The sequence below is a fragment of the Mustelus asterias genome, chromosome 13 (assembly GCF_964213995.1).
Source record: "Mustelus asterias chromosome 13, sMusAst1.hap1.1, whole genome shotgun sequence".
NCBI lineage: Eukaryota > Metazoa > Chordata > Chondrichthyes > Carcharhiniformes > Triakidae > Mustelus > Mustelus asterias.
Window position 1 is genome coordinate 25377118 of NC_135813.1, and position 22166 is coordinate 25399283.

A 22166-nucleotide genomic window follows, 5' to 3' on the forward strand; every position below is an offset into this window, starting at 1 on the left:
TTATATAAAATCCATAGAAAGTCTGTTAGCACACAAATGACGTCTTTTTGAATGATGTCTTTCATCTCTTAAATGTTGACCATTCAGTCAAATGTAGGTCAGTATTCTGGGTGTGGGTGAGGTTGCTTCAGTTAGAGATCTTCCACATGATAACACGTGTAGAATGGGGAAATTGGTCCTTGCGTTGAATGGCATTGTGATTCAAAACAGTGCAGCGCCTTCTCCAATTGCAGCACTCCCCTGAAACCTCCCCTCAGGGAGACTGTACAGACAATGCAACATTATTGTAATGATCCTAGAAACATTGAAAATAGGAACATGAGGAGGCAATTCAGTCCACCAAGCCTGCTCCGTCATTCATTATGATCATGGCTGATCATTCAACTCAAAAGCCTGATCCCACTTCCCCACTGATGCCCTATCAATTACGATATGAGGACTCCAGCGAGTGAGGGGAACTAACAGGCTTTTATTCACAGAGAACAGGAGCACACCCTTGTAGCTGACCTGGCCCAGACTGAGGCGAGGAGGAGGGACCATCTCCTTTATACCCCACTCTGGGTGGAAAGGGAGAAGTCTCAGGTGGAAAGGGAGGAGTCTCGGGCCAGGTGCAGCATGGGTGTGTCCAGGCATATACATGTAGTCACAGTGGTTCACCACACCCACCCCCCCGTACCCTTTGATCCCCTTCACCCCAAGATCTATATCTAACTCCTTGAAAACATTGAGAGTGGGATTCTACAGCCTCGCTCATCCTGAAACCATAAAATCCTGCTGAGGTCAACCGGATCCTCCTATCTCCAAACCAGGGTGGTTTGGGGACAAGATAGAGAACAGCGATTAGCTGCCTGAAGTGTACCAAGTTTCTTGATGGCTTCCACGTGTCCGCTGATCTGAGGTTGTAGTGAGGACTATCCAATCTCCTAAACATCTGCCTAACATTTTATCAGTATCAGGGCAGGCCAGCGTTTCATTCTTTGCTTCAGGATTTAGCAAGCTCCCGGCCATTCACAAGCAAAAAAGTTGCTGGCAAAAATAATACATTCACACAATCCCAGGAGTTTCAGAGAAAGCCAAAATACTGATTTCACTTCCGGCCGTCAGAGAGAAAACAGGAAACTGGAGACCGAGCCCAAGCATTAAAGAGAAAACGAGCTGCATTCAAAATCAAGGTAAGAAAAGGGGATAAGAACTAAGCAAACTAATAATTTCCCCTGAGAAAATGCAACACAGAATGATCAGCAATCAATATCTCAACTATAATACAGGCTCAGGCCAAATCTGAGTCTTTAAGCAGTATTGTTTGGGTCCTTGTATATGTACGATGAGTGTGTTATGCAAGCAGGACCAACAGGTTTTGGGGGATAGTGAAACATTGCTGTAGTGGTTCAGTGGCAGAGTGGTTAGCTCTGCTGCCTCACAGCGTCAGGGACCCGGGTTCAATTCCGGTCTCGGCTCACTGTCTGGAGTTTGCATTCTCCCCCTGTCTGAATGGGTTTCATAGATCATAGAAACCCTACAGTGCAGAAGGAGGCCATTCGGCCCATCGAGTCTGCACCGACCACAATCCCACCCAGGCCCTACCCCCACATATTTACCCGCTAATCCCTCTAACCTACACATCCCAGGACTCTAAGGGGCAATTTTTAACCTGGCCAATCAACCTAACCCGCACATCTTTCCTCCTACACTCCAAAGATGTTTGGGTTCGAGTGGCTTAGCTATGCTAAATTACCACTTAGTGTCAGTGGGTTAGCAGGGTAAATACACGGGATTAAGGGGATAGGGTCTGGGTGGGATTGTTGTCGGTGCAGACTCAATGGGCCGAATGCCCTCTATCTGCACTATAAGGATTCTAAAAGTTACAATTTATTTATTAGTCACAAGTAGGCTTACATTAACACTGCAATGAAGGTACTGTGAAAATCCCCTCGTCGCCACACTTCGGCACCTGTTCAGGTACACTGAGGGAGAATTTAGCATGGCCAATTGCACCTAACCAGCACATCTTTCAGACTGTGGGAGGAAACCGGAGCACCCGGAGGAAACCCACGGAGAGAACGTGCAAACTCCACACAGACAGTGACCCCAAGCAGGGAATCGAACCCAGGTCCCTGGCGCTGTGAGGCAGCGGTGCTAACCACTGTGTCACCCCAAAAGAAAAAAAGCAGAGACGAGCGTGATCTACTAATTAGACAGAAGCTTATATAAGACTGACCACTGGGACGTGAACACACATATTTGAGCTCAATTCCACAACAGTGCAGTTTAATTATTGGGTGGAAGGGAGATTAAAGATGTGCATCTGACCAACAATTGCTTTGTTAATTTGATGAGGACAAGCATTTCTTGGAGTGCAGTCCACAGTAAGGTCCAGCTGTGGTATCTTTGTTGAGTTGGGGCACATCTATGAAAGCCAGAAGAGAAATCACGTGTTGAGCTGCCCCCACACGCAGGGCACAGGGCACCTGCAAGCATCTCTACTCCACATGAGACCAATTGAACAATGGCCACATGAGGGAACTGTAAAAGTTGGCACATGAGCAGCACGACAGGATTAGGATGCACTGGGACACAGGATTGTGAGCTTTACTCTGTATTTGACAGCACATATTAATACACACTTTTCCAGTTTCCAGTGCTCCAATCCCCACCATCAATATCGCTCAAATAAATGCACTGAACCTACCACTGGTTTCAATAATATGAACATAAGGAATAGGAGCTGGAGGGGGACATTCAGCCCTTTGAGCCTGCTCCACCATTCATAGAATCATAGAATCCCTACAAGTGCATTCGGTCCATCGAGCCTGCACTGAAAACAATCCCACCCAGGCCCTATCCCCACATATTTACCCTGCAAATCCCCCTGACACTAAGGGGAAATTTAGCATGGCCAATCAACCTAACCTGCACATCTTTGGACTGTGGGAAGAAACCGGAGCGCCCAGAGGAAACCCACACAGACACAGGGAGAATGTGCAAACTCCACACAGACAATCACCCGAAGCCGGAATTGAACACAGGTCCCTGGCGCTGTGAAGCAGCAGTGCTAACAACTGTGCCACCGTGCCACCCTTTTTCTTTGGTGGGATTTGAACCCAGGTCCCCAGTGCATTACTTGGGTCTCTGAATTACTGGTCCAGTGATAACACCAGTACACCACTGCCTCGCCTATTAATGCCCTTCCTGCAAACTGTTGCACTTTGGGATCAATTAGAGTAGGGCAGGAATTCTGATAGCTCCACCATTGAACCCAGCCCATGCTGTTGAGTTAAAGGGAAGGGATGCATTAATGCTCCTCTTGGCAATTTTCTTCTGCTTTGATGAGCTGCAGATAGCAATCCCTTTAAGGGCCGCTGATCCCTCAACATTAAGTACCAATGGGTGTGTGCGTATGGCACAAACTTCATTAAACAGTGCTTCAGAATTGCAGCAGGGGTCCTTTTGACGTTATTGGACCATGATTAACATGGGCTAATGAGGCTCTAACTTAGTTTCTCATTTTAACTTGGACCTCGGCTGGAATCAGTTGCTAATTGCTGTGTTGTTATTCTGAGGATGTAACTCTCCATTCTCCCCTGATGGAAAGAATAAAATTGGCCAGCGTATATTTTTAGAAATGATCTGTAACCTTCAGCTATGTATTGTAAAATTTGGCTCTTGGCTCTGAGTGGATAACCAGACATCAGGTTCCAGCACAGTACTCTGAAAAAGGTCCATAGGGTCACATTAGCTATCCCTATGTATAAACAGTGCTGTAAAATTCCATTGCATGAACAGCTTAGAGACATTTCAATATAATGAAGCGCTATGCAAATCCGTGATTTATTCTAGATTAGAGCCAGACACAAACAGCAGCGGCTCACTGTGGTATTGGAGCAGTATTTTAGAGACAGCTATTATTCACAATGAGGGCGGGAGTTTACGATCTCGCTCTCTCAAAACTGTAAAATCCCGCCCGAGGTCAACAGACCTTTCTATAGTCCGCCTCCTCACCCGCTCCGATTCCCATGGCAGGTGGGGCCAAAATTCCGGCCAGAATCCCTACAGTGCAGAAGGAGGCCATTCGGCCATTGAGTCTGTACCAACACTGTGAAAGAGTATCTTACCCAGGTCCAGCCCCAGGTCTATCCCCATAACCCTGCGCATTTATCATAGCTAGTCCACCTTACCTACCCATCTTGGGACACCAAGGGGCAACTTAGCATGCATGGTCAATCCACCTACTTGGACTGTGGGAGGAAAAGCACGCAGACACGGGGAGAATGTGCAAACTCCACACAGACAGTCACCCGAGACTGGAATTGAACCCGGATCCCTGGCGCTGTGAGGCAGCAGCGCTAACCACTGTGCCATCGTGCCACCCTTTCAGTTGGTGATTTGCTGTTCAAACCAGATAGTAGGTTTCAGCAGCACTTTGCACCAGCGATGTGGATATTTAATAAAACTCTTGCAGAGGAAGAAAGGGAAAAGGAGGGAAGGAGGAAGATGCAAAGAACGAACAGGATAGCAAAGATTCAGAGCGATGAACAAAAGAGAGATGCGTATCGTCACACTCTCCTTATATTGGCTTATCGATGGTCAGAATTTTCCAGCCATTCCCCAGCAGGATCTTCCAGTCCCGGTGTCTAATGGTCCCACAGGATGCTGCATGGTGAGAGAAGACTGCGAAGAAGCATGGGGAAGGCCCTACTTTTTCACATAATGAATCGTACTTTCCATGGCATAGTATTTGTATGTTGTCATTATTTATGCCTGTGCACACAGCTTGGGGGGCATTTTCCAGGAATCGGAGCGGGTGAGGGTTGGACCACAGAAAGGTCTGTTGAACTCAGGTGGGATTTTCCAATTCGGGACGAGCGTGGCCGGAAAATTCCACCCTATATTTTTAAAGCTGTGCCTTCCACATTAATTCTCCATCAGGCGTGGTATCGCATTACTCTTTCAATGTGATAGGAAAAGCAGAAACCTCCTTTATCCACACTCAGAACTGTGCCGTTTCACTCTGAGTTATCAGTAACAGTGCCGGCTGATATAAAATGTTTGTACTGGCTAAAGGTAATCAAAGCATTTGAAATTATTCTTTTCTGCCGTGTCATTGATATTGGCACAATTCCCGAGTCCAACCTACGCTGCCTAATTGGAATATAAACCTCTTTAAGCAACGGCATTGCCTGCAGAGACTAGAATGTTAGTTCTGTGTTGTGACCTGCGGATTGTCCAGGGCATGCACAGGGGTTTCTGCTCTCGCCTGCGGGAAATGATACCTGTTTGTGTGAAGCAGATGTGAGCAGCACTGCTGCAGTGTTGGCAGCTGGGGTTGGAAGGGATGGTACAGTTGGGATTTGGGAGTACACAAGAACATCTGCAGCCACTGATCTGATCTCCATGCTTTGGCTCTCAGCGCTGGGAAGGCTCTTCAACAAGTTGCTTGACGTTGGCTCAGTGTGAAGCTGCACCGCTCCACAATTCCGAGGCTGCCTTTCAATGGTCTGCAGACTGAAATATGAAGCCCCTTGTATTTTACTGTCAGGATGCACGCTAATGTTAAAAAGGGCTTGTTCCTCTCTGCGTGGGGTCTTCTTGGCGTAGCAGGGGATGGAGTTTGAGCGGGTCATCTCTACTTTTTGACGTTCTTCAGTGAAAGGACTCCTGTTCTGTTCCACTATCAGCACAGACGTCAGTGGCCTTTCTTGGAGAAAAGCACTTTGCTTCCAAGTGTTTGGATTATTTACCATGTCTTCGTATTGTGAAAGAGATGATCTACTCCGGCTGAGGATGGGGATTCTGACCTCCTTACGTAAAGAGAACACAAGAATGATTAAAGAGACAGAAAAATACATTTTTAATACTGTTGCACATTAAGTATTGGACATTAAGGGTGGAATTTTCCCATCCCGCCCGCCACGGGAATCATAGTGGATGGGGGCACAGACCATGCAAAGGTCCATTTACCTCGGGCGGGAGTTCCAGCCTTGGGGTGAGCGTGGCCAGGAAATCCTACCCTAAAATGTTGTTGGACAGAAAACACTTTATTTATCCACCATTTAAGAGAATCGTTGCCACTATTTGAGAAATCACTATCTGAAAGATGTCAAGTAGGAGGAGGCCATGAGGTTTCTGGATATCTGAGTGCAGTGGCAAAGAGTGATGGGGATTGGGGTCTGGGTGCACTGGACACAAAGGTTCATGGGTTTGGGAATCTTGAGAAGGGATTCCAGATACTGAACAGCAAAGTAGTGGTGGTGGGAAATGATGCAACTGGAACATAGACGGTTCTGAAACTTAAAATGGCTGCTATCCCAAAATGTGGAATCATGCTTCCATCATAGGAATTTGCCATCCAAAGAGCCTTTCTCCCACTTGGGGTCATTCTTAGCTTTTCACATTAAGGTCTTTATTAGTTAAGATCCTTGTTCAGAAAGAAGGCCAGCAAGTGAAAGGAGCTCATTAACATTTGTGGAACAATGGGTGAACCTTTTTGCGATTATTCTTGAGATATGCAGTCTGATAAGGCTTTAAACCAACACGGAAAGATGACATATTGTCTGTCCACACCTTTTCTGAACAAAGGCTTTTAAAAAACTTTTGTTGGCAAGCCTGCAGTTCTCCGTAAAAATCTATAATATATATACATGTTATATTATTCTTGGAGGTCGATGAGCATTTAAGAAGGGTCGACGTGTGTGGGAGTCGTGAGAAAGAAATTCCAGCATTGGAAAACTAGGAAGAGTCTGTAATATCCGGAAAGACTCAAACTAGTAGATTAGATGGGCGGCACGGTAGCACAGTGGTTAGCATTGCTGCTTCACAGCTCCAGGGACCTGGGTTCGATTCCCGGCTTGGGTCACTGTCTGTGTCGAGTTTGCACATTCTCCTCGTGTCTGCGTGTGTTTCCTCCGGGTGCTCCGGTTTCCTCCCACGGTCCAAAGATGTGCGGGTTAGGTTGATTGGCCATGCTGAAATTGCCCCTTAGTGTCCTGGGATGCGTAGATTAGAGGGATTAGCAGGTAAAATATGTAGGCATATGGGGGAGTGGGATTGTGGTCGGTGCAGACTCGATGGGCTGAATGGCCTCTTTCTGCACTGTAGGGTTTCTATGATTCTAGGAGTCTGGTAACAATGGAGTATGGGTAATGGTGCTCCTGGAAGCACCAGGAGCTGCTGGGCTTTGAGAATATTGGGAACAGTAATGTGTATATGTGACACAACAAAGAGCAGGAAGCTGTCATTTGGGGTTATTGACAGAATTGGCAGTTAGTTGGAGCGGACGTCGTGTGCAGAGGGGTTACAGGGATTCGGATAATAGGTGAGAGGGCCCTTGACTCAGGATGATTGGTGGTTGGGGTCATATTTTAGTAGTCTCACAACACCAGGTTAAAGTCCAACAGATTTATTTGGTAGCACGCACTTTCGGAGCGCTGCCCCTGACTCACCTGATGAAGGGGCAATGCTCCGAAAGCTTGTGCTACCAAATAGACGTGTTGGACTTTAACCTGGTGTTGTGAGACTACTTACCGTGCCTACACCAGTCCAATGCCGGCAACTCCACATCGGGGTCATATTTGGCATGCTTGGGTTGTGATAGAGTTCACAGAATCAAATATCATTTTGGGAGGAAGGAGGTGTTGGAAAATTAATTGGTCCCCCTCAGATGTTTTCCAGATTGAAATGATAAACCTGTTTCCGGTGTGTTATTAATCATTTAACAGTGTAAGCACATTAGGTGTTTTAGAAAACAAAAATATTGTTCATTTAAAGAAATCCAGCCCCACGAACAGCTGTAACCTCACTCTTGCCCTCGGGACCAGCCTTTGTGTTTACTGCACTTTCACTGCCTCAGCAAAAGGTGCAGTAAGCACTTTAAATTACTTTGTCAATTCACAAAGGGAATCACATCTTTGTGAGGAAGACAACCACAGAATGAGTTAACTAGGGCATGTTTTCCAGCTGATAGATATTACAGAGCAAAGAACATGGTGACTAATCGGTTGTAACATGGTGGTAAATAGGTTATAACATGGTGATTAATCAGTTATAATATGGTGATCAATCGGTTATAATATGGTGATTAATCGGTTATAACATGATCACTAATCGGTTATAACATGGTGACTAATCGGTTACAACATGGTGATTACTAGGTTATAACATGGTGATTAATCAGTTATAATATGGTGATTAATCAGTGATAATATGGTGATTAATCGGTTATAACATGATCACTAATCGGTTATAATATGGTGACTAATCGGTTATAACATGATCACTAGTCGGTTATAATGTGGTGACTAATCGGTTACAACATGGTGATTAATAGGTTATAACATGGTGATTAATCGGTTATAATATGGTGATCAATCGGTTATAATATGGTGACTAATCGGTTATAATATGGTGATTAATCGGTTATAACATGATCACTAGTCGGTTATAATGTGGTGACTAATCGGTTACAACATGGTGATTAATAGATTGTAACATGGTGATTAATCGGTTATAATATGGTGATTAATCAGTCATAACATGATCACTAATCGGGTATAACATGGTGGCTAATCGGTTATAAGATGAACTGCTGCTTTTTAAAACTTCATTCATGGTCCCAGTTGCACTGAGTGGAACTCAGGCCCCGGCTGTTTTACATTCCCCACTTTGATTAGATTTACCAACACCTTCTTCCTTCCACAAATGATCACTACCTTCATCGGAGAGAGAACTGACCTGATGCTCGACTTTAGAAGAATCCTTGTGTGAAGTCTGGCGGTTGTTGTTTCCGCTGATGGAGAAGAGGTTCTCAGTCTGACTGACCAGAGCAAACTCTGCTGTCACCGTTATGGCTTTGACTGAGGACTGCTTTGGCGAGGGAGCTATCACACTCTGTCTCCCGTGAGCAGTTTGCTCAACTGCATCACTGGGGCTGTCCTCCTCAAAAGCTCTGTATTCAAGAAATGTATGATGTTATCAAGTCTTTGGATCCTTTATTCAAATACATCGTATCTCAAAATCTTATATTGAAAAATAATGCTTCATATCCACAATAATATATCGCATCACTAAAGATGATGGATAGGGAGGGGATTATTCATATCTTTACAATTCCCCCATTATCTCACATACAACGTAACACAACACAGAAAGCAAAACATTGACGTTAGTCATTTTGTGCCTCACACCCAGTCCCAGAACAACGGAAAGTAATATCTAAAACAAGCAGCAGATTTATTACAACTGTAAAAGGAACCTGGTGTCCAGACACACGCTATTTCCCGATATTCCCGTACACAAGATGTTAAATGATTGTCACACTCAGAAACAATGTGCATCCAGTGCTGTTCGGGAATGAGCTATATGCAGGTGTAAACTTGAGGCCTAGTCAAAAGACACATTGCTTCATTAGTTCTCTTGAATATTTCTCCAGTGACTCTTCATGTTTCCAGGATTCTCTATGGCAATCATTCTACTCTTCACTTTTATTACCCTCCAGCTCCATTGGCTCCCCTGATGGGAATTCCATCTCCTTGGAGAAGGAAGGGAAGAAACGAGGAGAGCAGGTCAGGCTAAACCAGAGGTATATACCCCCAGCAGCGTGGTCAATCACCGGAGGTTGTTGGGGGGCGGGGGAGGTGGAGGAGTCCAGAAATCGGTTTTACGCCAGCATGAATTTCCCGAGGGACCATAAAACCATCAGACATAGGAGCAGAATTAGGCCACTCAGCCCATCAAGTCTGCTCCACCATTCAATCATGGCTGATATTTTTCTCATCCCCATTCTCCTGTCACTTCCCATGGGCTGCCATCAGGTTGGATTTTGCTAAAGATTGTGAGAACCACTGATCAAAATTTTCCGGCCCTTCCCGCCAGCGGAACTTCCAGTCCTGACGATGGTGGACCCCCCCCCCCCCCGCCCGCCTTACCCCCATCCCCACAACCCAGGGTTCCCTGGTGGCGGAAGGCGCGAGCGGCAGAAAAAGCCAGTGACGTTGGCGGGACAGGAAGATTCCATTGGCGGCCAATAGTGGGCTGCCTCCGCCGCCGCAAAACATGTCATAGGATGAGTTGCGGGGGGGTGGGGGAGGTGGGGGTGGAAAATCCCACCCTTTGCCTCCTGCACTATTTTAAATTGCATCAGCACAATTTTCCAGCATTCTCACTGGACCCAGTGCTCCACCATGTCACCATGCCTTAATTTGCAGAAATCCAGATGCAGTATTGGCCTTTAAGTTGTTGGACTGTGTAAGTCTGTTGCAGATGGATAACCTTCTAGTAATGACCGGAATACAATTAAGGGGAACAGAGCCCCTCTTTGAACATATGACAGCATCATTAAAAACGTTTTTCAGGAAACAATCGTTCCCCGCCACCTTGCCCAATACAGACTGGAATGCCATAACGCCCAGAACCGAGGAGTAATGGTATCCGAAGGTCCTTAAACAGAGAGAGTTACGCTAATAATAGACCTGGTGTTGAAACCGGATATAACTGATTTGATAATGGAGAAAGAAGTAGCACATGGGAAACTGATAAAAGACTGTATAAATCGAAGGAATGCCAAAGGTATGGGGAATCGCTGTTTCCAATGCGATTCCCCATACCACTACATAGTAAACTGCCCGAAAAAAAGATATTGTATCTTTGAAATTCCATGTGACACAGAATAAGGACCAGAAAGGCATTGTTTTGGTGGCAGAAAAGTTGAGTCCGATAATGAGTGTCCTGATGATAGACTCTTTCAACTGTGCTGTTTTAGATAGTGGATGTACATCCATTGTCTGCTGCCAAGATTGGCTAAATTATTATTTGGGATCTCTTGATCATAAAGACCGAAAGAAAGAAAAAGAACATGACAGTTCTACCTGCTTTAGATTTGGAGATGACAACACTTTAGCGTCTTCCAAAAGGGTGGTACTTCCCTGTAGGATTGCAGGAATCAGTTTATTCATAAGTACAGATGTCGTTTCCAGTGATATACCTTTGTCATTAAGCAGGTCTGCGATTGAAGAAAGCTCAGATGACCATCGATTTGAAACAGGATAAAGCCGTGGTATTTGGGGAAATCTGTGGACCCACACTTTACAAGATCTGGCCATTATTGTCTTCCCTTAAGCGAACCAAAATTATCGGACCAAAGGATTCGTGACGCAGTAGTGTTGCTTACAAACAACAGCTTGGTGGACAAAAAGGAGATTATTCTGAAACTCCATGAGCAGTTTGGTCATCCAGCACCACAGAGACTGAGAGCACTGCTGCAGGATGCAGGTGTGCTGGACAAAGGATATAATGATCTCATAGAACAAATATCAGCCCAGTGTGAAATCTGCATAAAATATAGAAGGACACCACCAACACCCTCCCCCCCCGCCCCCGCCAGTCATGAGTCTACCACTAGCATGAGATTTCGATATGTAATGGCGGTGGATCTAAAGATATGGGATAAGGACCAAGGCGCCTATCCATTGCACTTTGTGGACATGGCCACCAGGTTTAGCATATAGAAACATAGAAAAACTACAGCACAATACAGGCCCTTCAGCCCACAAAGTTGTGCCGAACATGTCCCTACCTTAGCGATTACTAGGCTTACCTATAGCCCTCTATCTTACTCAGTTCCATGTACTTATCTAAAAGTCTCTTAAAAGACCCTATCGAATCCACCTCCACCACCGTTGCTGGCAGCCCATTCCACGCACCCACCACCCTCTGAGTGAAAAACTTACCCCTGACATCTCCTCTGTACCTACTCCCCAGTACCTTAAACCTGTGTCCTCTTGTGGCAACCATTTCAGCCCTGGGAAAAAGCCTCTGACTATGCACTCGATCAATACCTCTCAACATCTTACACACCTCTATAGGTCACCCCTCTTCGTCTCTCCAAGGAGAAAAGGTCGAGCTCACTCAACCTATCCTCATAAGGCATGCTCCTCAACCCAGGCAACACCCTTGTAAATCTCCTCTGCACCCTTTCTATGGCTTCCACATCCTTCCTGTAATGAGGCGACCAGAACTGAGCACAGTACTCCAAGTGTGGTCTGACCAGGGTCTTATATAGCTGCAACATTATCTCACGACTCCTAAACTCATTTCCTTGATTGATGAAGGCCAGTACACCATACGCCTTCTTAACCACAGCCTCAACCTGCATAGCTGCTTTGAGTGTCCTATGAACTCGGACCCCAAGATCCTTCTGATCTTCCACTCTGCCAAGAGTCCTACCATTAATATTATATTCCACCATCCTATTTGACCTGCCAAAATGAACCACCTCACACTTATCTGGGTTGAACTCCATCTGCCACTTCTCCACCCAGACTTGCATCCTAACAATTTCTCGCTGCAACTTCTGACATCCCTCCACACTATCCACAACACCTCCAACCTTTGTGTCATCAGCAATCTTACCAACCCATCTCTCCACTTCCTCATCCAGGTCATTTCTATAAATCACAAAGAGTAAGAGTCCCAGAACAGATCCCTGGGGCACTCCACTGGTGACCGACCTCCATGCAGAATATGACCCATCTATAACCACTCTTTGCCTTCTGTGGGCAAGCCAGTTCTGGATCCACAAAGCAAATTCCCATTGGATCCCATGCCCCCTCACTTTCTCAATAAGCCTTGCATGGGGCACCTTATCAAATGCCTTGCTGAAGTCCATATATACTACATCTACTGCTCTTCCGTCATCAATGTGTTTAGTCACAGCCTCAAAAAATTCAATCAGGCTCGTAAGGCATGATCTGCCTTTGACAAAGCCATGCTGACTATTCTTAATCATATTGATCCTCTTCAAATGTTCATAAATCCTGCCTCTCAAGATCTTCTCCATCAACTTACCAACCACTGAGGTTAGACTCACTGGTCTATAATTTCCAGGGCTATCTCTACTCCCTTTCTTGAATAAAGGAACAACATCCACAATCCTTCAATCCTCCAGAACCTCTCCTGTCTCCAGTGATGATGCAAAGATCATTGCCAGAGGCTCAGCAATCTCCTCCCTCGCCTCCCACAGTAGCCTGGGATACATCTCATCCGGTCCCGGCGACTTATCTAACTTGATGCTTTTCAAAAGCTCCAACGCATCCTCTTTCTTAATATCTACATGCTCAAGCTTTTCAGTCCACTGCAAGTCTGCACTACAACCACCAAGATCCTTTTCCATAGTGAATACTGAAGTAAAGTATTCATTAAGTACCTCTGCTATTTCTTCTGGTTCCATACAAACTTTCCCACCGTCACACTTGATAGCTTCTATTCTTTCATGTCTTATCCTTTTGCTCTTCACATACTTGTAGAATGCCTTGGGGTTTTCCTTAATCCTGCCTGCCAAGGCCTTCTCATGACCTCTTCTGGCTCTCCTAATTTCCTTCTTAAGATCCTTAAAATATCCATGGTGATTTACAACAAAGATGAACAGATCATTACAGATAAAATTATGACCCACTAGATTGGAATAGGGTTGGGAACACCGTGTAAATTTTTGATGGACAATGGGGGCGAAATCGCAAATGATGATTTTCAAGATATGTGCGAAAATTTAAATATTGTAAAAATGCACACTGCAGCAGAGAGCCCATTCAGCAGTGGCCTCTGTGAAAGGAATCACGCAGTTATAAATGACATGTTGCATAAAATTTTGGCAGATCAACCGGGCTGTAAATTGCAGGTTGCATTAGCATGGGCAGTGCACGCGAAAAATTCTTTACAGATGGTGGGGGGCTGTAGTCCATGTCAGTTGGTATACGGGAGGAATCCAAAGTTGCTGTCAGCATTAACAGACGCTCCACCGACATTAAAAGGGACAAGCATTAGCTCCATGTTTTCTGCACACTTAAACGCCATGCATGCAGGGAGAAAGGCCTTCATTAAGGTTGAGGTTTCAGAACGGATAAGATGAGCCTAAGGCATCGCATAAGACCATCAGGGGTATACTTCGAGAAAGGGAATATGGTCTACTACAAAACAGAGGGCCTGAAAGAGTGGAAAGGGCCCAGGAAAGTGATAGGAACAGACTGCAAGGTAGTTATACCACAACACGGTAACCAGACAGTGCAGGCCCACTCTTCAAGAGTAGTGGGAATTGGGTTTGAATTTGGAGCATCTGAGCAGGATGTAGAAGTACTGGAGGCACCTTGTACCTCACATGCACATATCCTGAGCTATTGTGAGAATCAGTCAACTATAGGTGAGAGGGAATCTGATGATCAACAACATACCAGTGAAGCAGGGGATGAAGCTGCTACTTCAAAGATTCAGCTACCCAAAGTAGGAACAGTGGAATCATACATACCCGAAGGGTCAAGCGAGTGGAGGGATGTCACTGTAATTGGAAAAGCAGGAAAGGCCTCAGGAAAGTACAAACACTGGCTCAACATCCAAGAGCAAGGGCAAGAAGCCAAAGCTATAGATTGGGAAAATGGGGTGGACAGATCTAAGCGAGATCTAAGTCCTGAGGATGAGACAGTGAGCATTCACGAAACCAGAAAAAAGTCACAAATCTGTGACCAAAGTTGTATCAACAGAGATCAACAGTCTGAGAGTCGCAGCCCTGACAGAAACAGACACGGCAGTAGAGGCCGGAGCTTAACGAGGAAGTCTAGGAATCAAAACGATGATAGGAATAGGAGTAGAAGTCCCCATAGTATGGAAGTGTTGACAGCTGCCAACAATATGGCGCTTGTGGAAGCAAGAGAGGCCAAACAAAGAGCTGGACAGTTGGAAAGAGTTTGGGGTGTACACCGAGGTACCAGACAAAGGGTAGCCTGCTTTGTCCCATCAGTGGGTTTGCACAGAGGAAGTTTTGCAAGATGGGACTTATAAAGAAAAAAACAGATTAATAGCCCGTGGGTTTGAGGAACACTTGCATAGGAGAGGCATTAGCATCGATTCACCTACAGCAGGGAAAGTGGCACTGAAATTATTTTTAGCTGTTGTAGCATCTAATAATTGGATGTGTAAATCAATAGATATCAAAGCAGCATTTCTGCGAGTGAAACATTGCAGAGAAAAGTTTTTTTGAGGCCGCCCAAAGAACCAGGAAATACACAGGGACAATTGTGGAAATTGAACTAATGTGTATATGAGTTAAGTGATGCATCAAGGGTTTGGTGTTTCTCCATATTGCTGAAGACTGACTGTGTCCCGTTAAAAGCAGATCCAGCAATGTTCTACTGGAAGTCTGAAGGAAAATTAGCTGGAATTTTGGTGATGCATGTGGATGACTTCCTATGGGTGGCACAGGAGAGTTTGGAAAAAGGATAATTGAGAAGCTGAAGACTGAATTTAAAGTAGGGAGTCAAGAAGCTGGTGCTTTTCGATATCTTGGTCTTGGTATGGGCGGCACAGTAGCTAGCACTGCTGCTTGATATGGGCGGCACGGTAGCACAGTGGTTAGCACTGCTGCTTCACAGCTCCAGGGACCTGGGTTCGATTCCCGGCTTGGGTCACTGTCTGTGTGGAGTCTGCGCATTCTCCTTGTGTCTGCGTGTGTTTTCTCCGGGTGCTCCGGTTTCCTCCCACAGTCCAAAGATGTGCAGGTTAGGTTGATTGGCTTTGCTAAAAATTGCCTCTTAGAGTCCTGAGATACGTAGGTTCGAGGGATTAGTGGTTAAAATATGTAGGGATATGGGGGTAGGGCCTGGGTGGGATTGTTGTCGGTGCAGACTCGATGGGCCAAATGGCCTCTTTCTGCACTGTAGGATTTCTATGATATCTGACAAAGTACATCTGGTGTAATGATGAGTCAACAGGGATATTTAAACAGCATTGATCCCATTCCCATCGCCAGCGAAAAGTCGATGGGAAAAGAGGAACGGGCCAATGAAAGAGAAACAGAATTGTTGAGGAGGATGATAGGACAGTTAAATTGGCTATGCACACAGACAAGGCCAGATGGGAGCTATAATGTCCTAGAGCTCATAACATGTTGAGGTGTATTCAATCAGAGAGGTTTTGCAGGTTAGTAAAACTTTTAAAAAGATAAAATTAGAAGAATGTGTAATTAAATTCCCAGCACTAGGAGATCTGGAAAACATGAAGTTAGTTGTGTTTAGTGATGCTTCACATGCCAATCTACTAGATGGACATTTAAGTGGTGCCGGATTCATAATATTCATGATAGGAAAAGGAGGAAAATGTTGCCCCTTGGCCTGGGAAGCAAAGAAAATAAAAAGGACAATCAAAAGCACATTGGCGGCTAAAACCCTAGCGTTAGTGGAGGCATTGGATATGGGGATATATTTGTCTGACACATTAACAGAGTTATTTTTGATGGCCACATCAGGAAAGAAAGTACCAACTGGGTGTTAAGTGGACAATCGGTCTTTATGGGACAATATTCACTCAAACAGGCTGAGTTCACCAAGCTTGAGTCCTCAGCATATTGCTCTACAGTGGTGAGATGTAGACAATGTATACTAGGCAGAAGAAAAGGCTGAAAAGTTTCTACCTTTTGTTGTCTCAAATGTATTCTTGGCATCTCTTGGCAAGACAGGGTCGCTAACTTGCAGGTCCTGAGGCGTGCTAATTCCATCAGCATACGCTCATTGCTAAGCCAACAACATCCGTGCTGGCTCAGCCATGTTTATCAGATAGATGATAGTTGTATACCCAAAGACTTCTGTTCTTTGAATTGGCCACTGGGTCACAACCTATATGTCCATATCTCCACCACAAGGACACCAGCAAACTAGGTATGAAGATGGCAGATACTGGCACTGATGGCTGTGAGCTCTGGAAGGACATTGGAAGAGGCAACCAAAAATGAAAAGTTTAGCCACCCAAGAAGAGGGTCTAGACAGAATGGAGGACAGTGAATTGTGCACCTTCTCAGCCTCTGCAGCAAGTGAAGTGGGGACTGCCATTCCAGAGTGGATTTCCTGAGCCACACCTGATAATGGGCGGCACGGTAGCACAGTGGTTAGCACTGCTGCTTCACAGCTCCAGGGTCCCGGGTTCGATTCCCGGCTCGGGTCACTGTCTGTGTGGAGTTTGCACATTCTCCTTGTGTCTGCGTGGGTTTCCTCCGGGTGCTCCGGTTTCCTCCCACAGTCCAAAGATGTGCGGGTTAGGTTGATTGGCCAGGTTAAAAGAAAATTACCCCTTAGAGTCCTGGGATGCGTAGGTTAGAGGGATTAGCGGGTAAATATGTGGGGGTAGGGCCTGGGTGGGATTGTGGTCGGTGCAGACTCGATGGGCCGAATGGCCTCCTTCTGCACTGTAGGGTTTCTATGATTCTATGATTCTAATGCTTAACACAAGAGTTGACCATCGTGGTGCAAACAATTATGAGAGGGAAAGCTGCCATGTCCTGAATCAGCGAATCTTGGAAAACATCTTCAGTATCCCTAGAATTTCTTGAACCAAATCATTTTAAAAGAAACTTGGATAAACCTTGTCAGGCCCTAATGGTTTATTTATTGTCATGCAACCTTCCTAATACTTGCTCTTTTGCAATTACAAAAATGCCAAGGCTGTAATGTTTCTGAACTCCCAATCCTCATGAAAAATAGCAACTGCTTGCATTTATGTAGTGCTTTGATCATGGTAAAATCTCTCAAGGTGTTTCACAGGCATTTGTCAAACAAAATTTTTAACACCCAGCCACATAAAACATTAGGGAAACTGACCAGAAGCTTAACAAAAAAATTAGATTTTAAGGAACATCTTAAAGGAAAAGAGATGAAGAGGTTATGGGAGGGAATTCCATTGTTCACTACTACAACTTTATATGGCACAAATAAAACCCCCAAAGTGCTTCACAAACTCATTAAGGAGATTTTTTTAAGGACTCAGCAAAAATATATTCCGGTGATAAAGAAGGACTGTAAGAAAAGGGATAACCAGATGTGGATAACAAAGGAAATAAAGGAGAGTATTAAAATAAAAACAGATGCGTACAGAATGGCCAAAAATAGTGGAGAATTAGTAGATTGGGAAAGCTTTAAAAAACAACAAAGAACAACTAAGAAAGCGATTAAGAAAGGAAAGATAGATTATGAAACTAAACTAGCTCAAAACATAAAAAATGATAGTAAAAGTTTTTGCAAATATATAAAAAGGAATAGAGTGGCTAGAGTGAATGTTGGATCCTTGGAGGACGAGAGGGGGGATTTAATAGTGGAAAACGAGGAAATGGCTGAGACTTTAAATAAGTTCTTTGTGTCGGTCTTCACGGTGGAAGACACAAATAGTTTACCGAATATTAGAGATCGAGAGTTGGTGAGAGGTGAGGTCCTTAATACAATTACTGTTACTAAAGAGGTAGTGCTTGGTAGACGAATGGGACTGAAGGTAGACAAGTCCCCGGGCCCGGATGGAATGCATCCCAGGGTACTGAAAGAAATGGCTGAGGTAACAGCAGATGCGTTTGTAGTTATTTATCAAAATTCGCTGGAATCTGGGGTAGTGCCGGCTGATTGGAAAACAGCTACTGTTACGCCGCTGTTTTAAAAAGTAGACAAAAGGTGGGTAACTACAGGCCGGTTAGCTTAACATCCGTAGTTGGGAAGATGCTGGAGTCCATCATTAAAGAGGAAATAGCAGAGCACCTCAATAAGAGTGGTTCGATCAAGCAGACGCAGCATGGATTCATGAAGGGAAAGTCGTATTTGACGAATTTACTGGATTTTTATGAAGATGCGACTAGTGCGGTTGACAGAGGGGAACCAGTGAATGTGGTGTTTTTAGATTTCCAGAAGGCATTCGATAAGGTGCCTCACAAAAGGTTGCTGCAGAAGATTGGGGTATACGGAGTTGGGGGTAAGGTGTTGCCGTGGATTGGGGATTGGCTATCTAACAGGAAGCAGAGAGTTGGAATAAATGGGTGCTTTTCTGGTTGGCAGTTGGTGACCAGAGGCGTGCCGCAGGGATCGGTGCTGGGGCCTCAACTGTTTACCATTTACATAGATGATCTGGAGGAGGGGACTGAGTGTAGGGTATCAAAGTTTGCTGATTACACGAAGATGAGTGGGAAAGCGAATTGCGTGGAGGACGCGGAAAGTCTACAGAGAGATTTGGATAGGCTGAGCGAGTGGGCAAGGATCTGGCAGATGGAATATAACGTTAGCAAATGTGAGGTTATCCACTTTGGAAGAAATAATAGTAAATTGGAATATTATTTAAATGGAGAAAAATTACATCATGCTACTGTGCAGAGGGACCTGGGGGTCCTTGTGCACGAATCGCAAAAACTCAGTCTGCAGGTGCAGCAGGTGATCAAGAAGGTGAATGGAATGTTGGCCTTTATCGCGAGGGGGATAGAATATAAAAGCAGGGAGGTCTTGCTGCAACTATACAAGGCACTGGTGAGGCCGCAACTGGAGTACTGTGCGCAGTTTTACAAAGAACAAAGAACAATACAGCACAGGAACAGGCCCTTCGGCCCTCCAAGCCCGCGCCGCTCCCTGGTCCAAACTAGAACATTCTTTTGTATCCCTCCATTCCCACTCCGTTCATATGGCTGTCTAGATAAGTCTTAAACGTTCCCAGTGTGTCCGCCTCCACCACCTTGCCTGGCAGCGCATTCCAGGCCCCCACCACCCTCTGTGTAAACTATGTCCGTCTGATATCTGTGTTGAACCTCCCCCCTTCACCTTGAACCTATGACCCCTCGTGAACTTCACCACCGACCTGGGGAAAAGCTTCCCACCGTTCACCCTATCTATGCCTTTCATAATTTTATACACCTCAATTAAGTCTCCCCTCATCCTCCGTCTTTCCAGGGAGAACAACCCCAGTTTACCCAATCTCTCCTCATAACTAAGCCCCTCCATACCAGGTAACATCCTGGTAAACCTCCTCTGTACTCTCTCCAAAGCCTCCACGTCCTTCTGGTAGTGTGGCGACCAGAACTGGACGCAGTATTCCAGATGCGGCCGAACCAACGTTCTATACATCTGCAACATCAGACCCCAACTTTTATACTCTATGCCCCGTCCTATAAAGGCAAGCATGCCATAAGCCTTCTTCACCACCTTCTTCACCTGTGACGTCACTTTCAAGGATCTGTGGACTTGCACACCCAGGTCCCTCTGCGTATCTACACCCTTTATGGTTCTGCCATTTATCATATAGCTCCTCCCTACATTATTTCTACCAAAATGCATCATTTCGCATTTATCAGGATTGAACTCCATCTGCCATTTCTTTGCCCAAATTTCCAGCCTATCTATATCCTTCTGTAGCATCTGACAATGCTCCTCACTATCTGCAAGTCCTGCCAATTTTGTGTCGTCCGCAAACTTACTGATCACCCCAGTTACACCTTCTTCCAGATCATTTATATAAATCACAAACAGCAGAGGTCCCAATACAGAGCCCTGCGGAACACCACTAGTCACAGGCCTCCAGCCGGAAAAAGACCCTTCCACTACCATCCTCTGTCTTCTGTGACCAAGCCAGTTCTCCACCCATCTAGCCACCTCCCCCTTTATCCCATGAGATCCAACCTTTTTCACCAGCCTACCATTTTGGTCCCCTTATTTGCGAAAGGATATATTGGCCTTGGAGGGAGTGCAGAGAAGGTTCACCAAGTTGATACCGGAGATGAGGGGTGTAGCTTATGAGGAGAGATTGAACAGATTGGGTCTGTACTCGTTGGAGTTTAGAAGGCTGAGGGGTGATCTTATAGAGACATATAAGATAATGAAGGGGCTGGATAGGGTAGAGGTAGAGAGATTCTTTCCACTTAGAAGGGAAACCAGAACTAGAGGACACAGCCTCAAAATAAGTGGGGGCCGGTTCAGAACAGAGTTGAGGGGGAACTTCTTCTCTCAGAGGGTAGTGAATCTCTGGAATTCTCTGCCCATTGAAGTGGTGGAGGCTACCTCGTTGAATATGTTTAAATCACAGGTAGATAGATTTCTGATCGATAAGGGAATTAAGGGATATGGGGAGCAGGCGGGTAAGTGGAACTGATTCGCTTCAGATCAGCCATGATCTTGTTGAATGGCGGAGCAGGCTCGAGGGGTTAGATGGCCTACTCCTGCTCCTAGTTCTTATGTTCTTATGTTCTTATGTAACAGAACAGTGACTGAGAATTGATTTGGCCAGCATTAAACAAATGCTGGAAAACAAGGAAGTTTCCAAATTCACTGGGTTGGTGCAAATCTACAGCTATCCGACTGCTTTACTAAAAGGGGTGCAGGTACTGGAAATAAGAATACAGGAGGATGGTTGTCTTAAATTATTTTGGAAAAAAAGGAATCCGTTAGAATGTAACCAATGATAACATTGGATCAGTTGTAATGTGACCAATGGTAACAAGCTGTTAGGGTTAGCGGACCCAATAAACTATGTAACCAATGACAAAATGATGTGATGATCAGCTGACTCAGTATAAATAAGAACCTGTTGGGAATTGTGGGAAAGCTTGGAATGGCCCAAGGTGAGGCCTCAAGTATTGGAGTAATGAAGTTTCCTCATTAAATCTTACTGTATGAGTAAGTTTTGTTTCATTTTATTACCTATAACTGAAGAGTACCTTCTGCTGGGTGAACACTCAAAGGCAATTAGGAGTGGGCAATAATTGCTGGCCTCGCCAGCAATACTCATTTCCCATGAATGAATAAAAAAATACAGTGGGGAGGGAGGAGGGAGAGAGAAATTTCACAGAACTTCACAACGTATTATAAAAATTCTTAATCATAAAAAGGTTAGAAACCATCGCTCTAAGGAATGAAGGACAAATGATTAGAGGGAGAAAATCATTTATTTAATCCTCAAAGGCACACAATGTAATTAGCAGCTATGAAATTGTAACTGATATAGTAAACGCCTACGCTTCACTTATTAATAAAATATATTTTTGTAATGTAGTTGAAAGGTGCTGCAAGCCAACCAGTGATTTGCCAAGTGGAGGTAGCATGGAATTAAAAACTTGTGAGAAAAGATAGGGCAAGTCAGAAGTGAATCCAGTTGGATTAATGAATTTCCAGTCTCGGCATGTGGGTGAACTGAAGAGTTCTGCCTGGGGTGAGAAGGGGAAAGCAGTGATAATGCAGTAATTACAGTGACATTTAGTGTCTTGAAGTTGAATTGGTGAAATCCAAACTGTTTGTATTGGATCTAAGATGGGTGCAAATCTATTACAACTGGATAACATCTGAAAAATTGTCCTGTTCCAAAGCAGGACCAACCGTTTTCCTAACCTGATTTTCTTTTCCAGA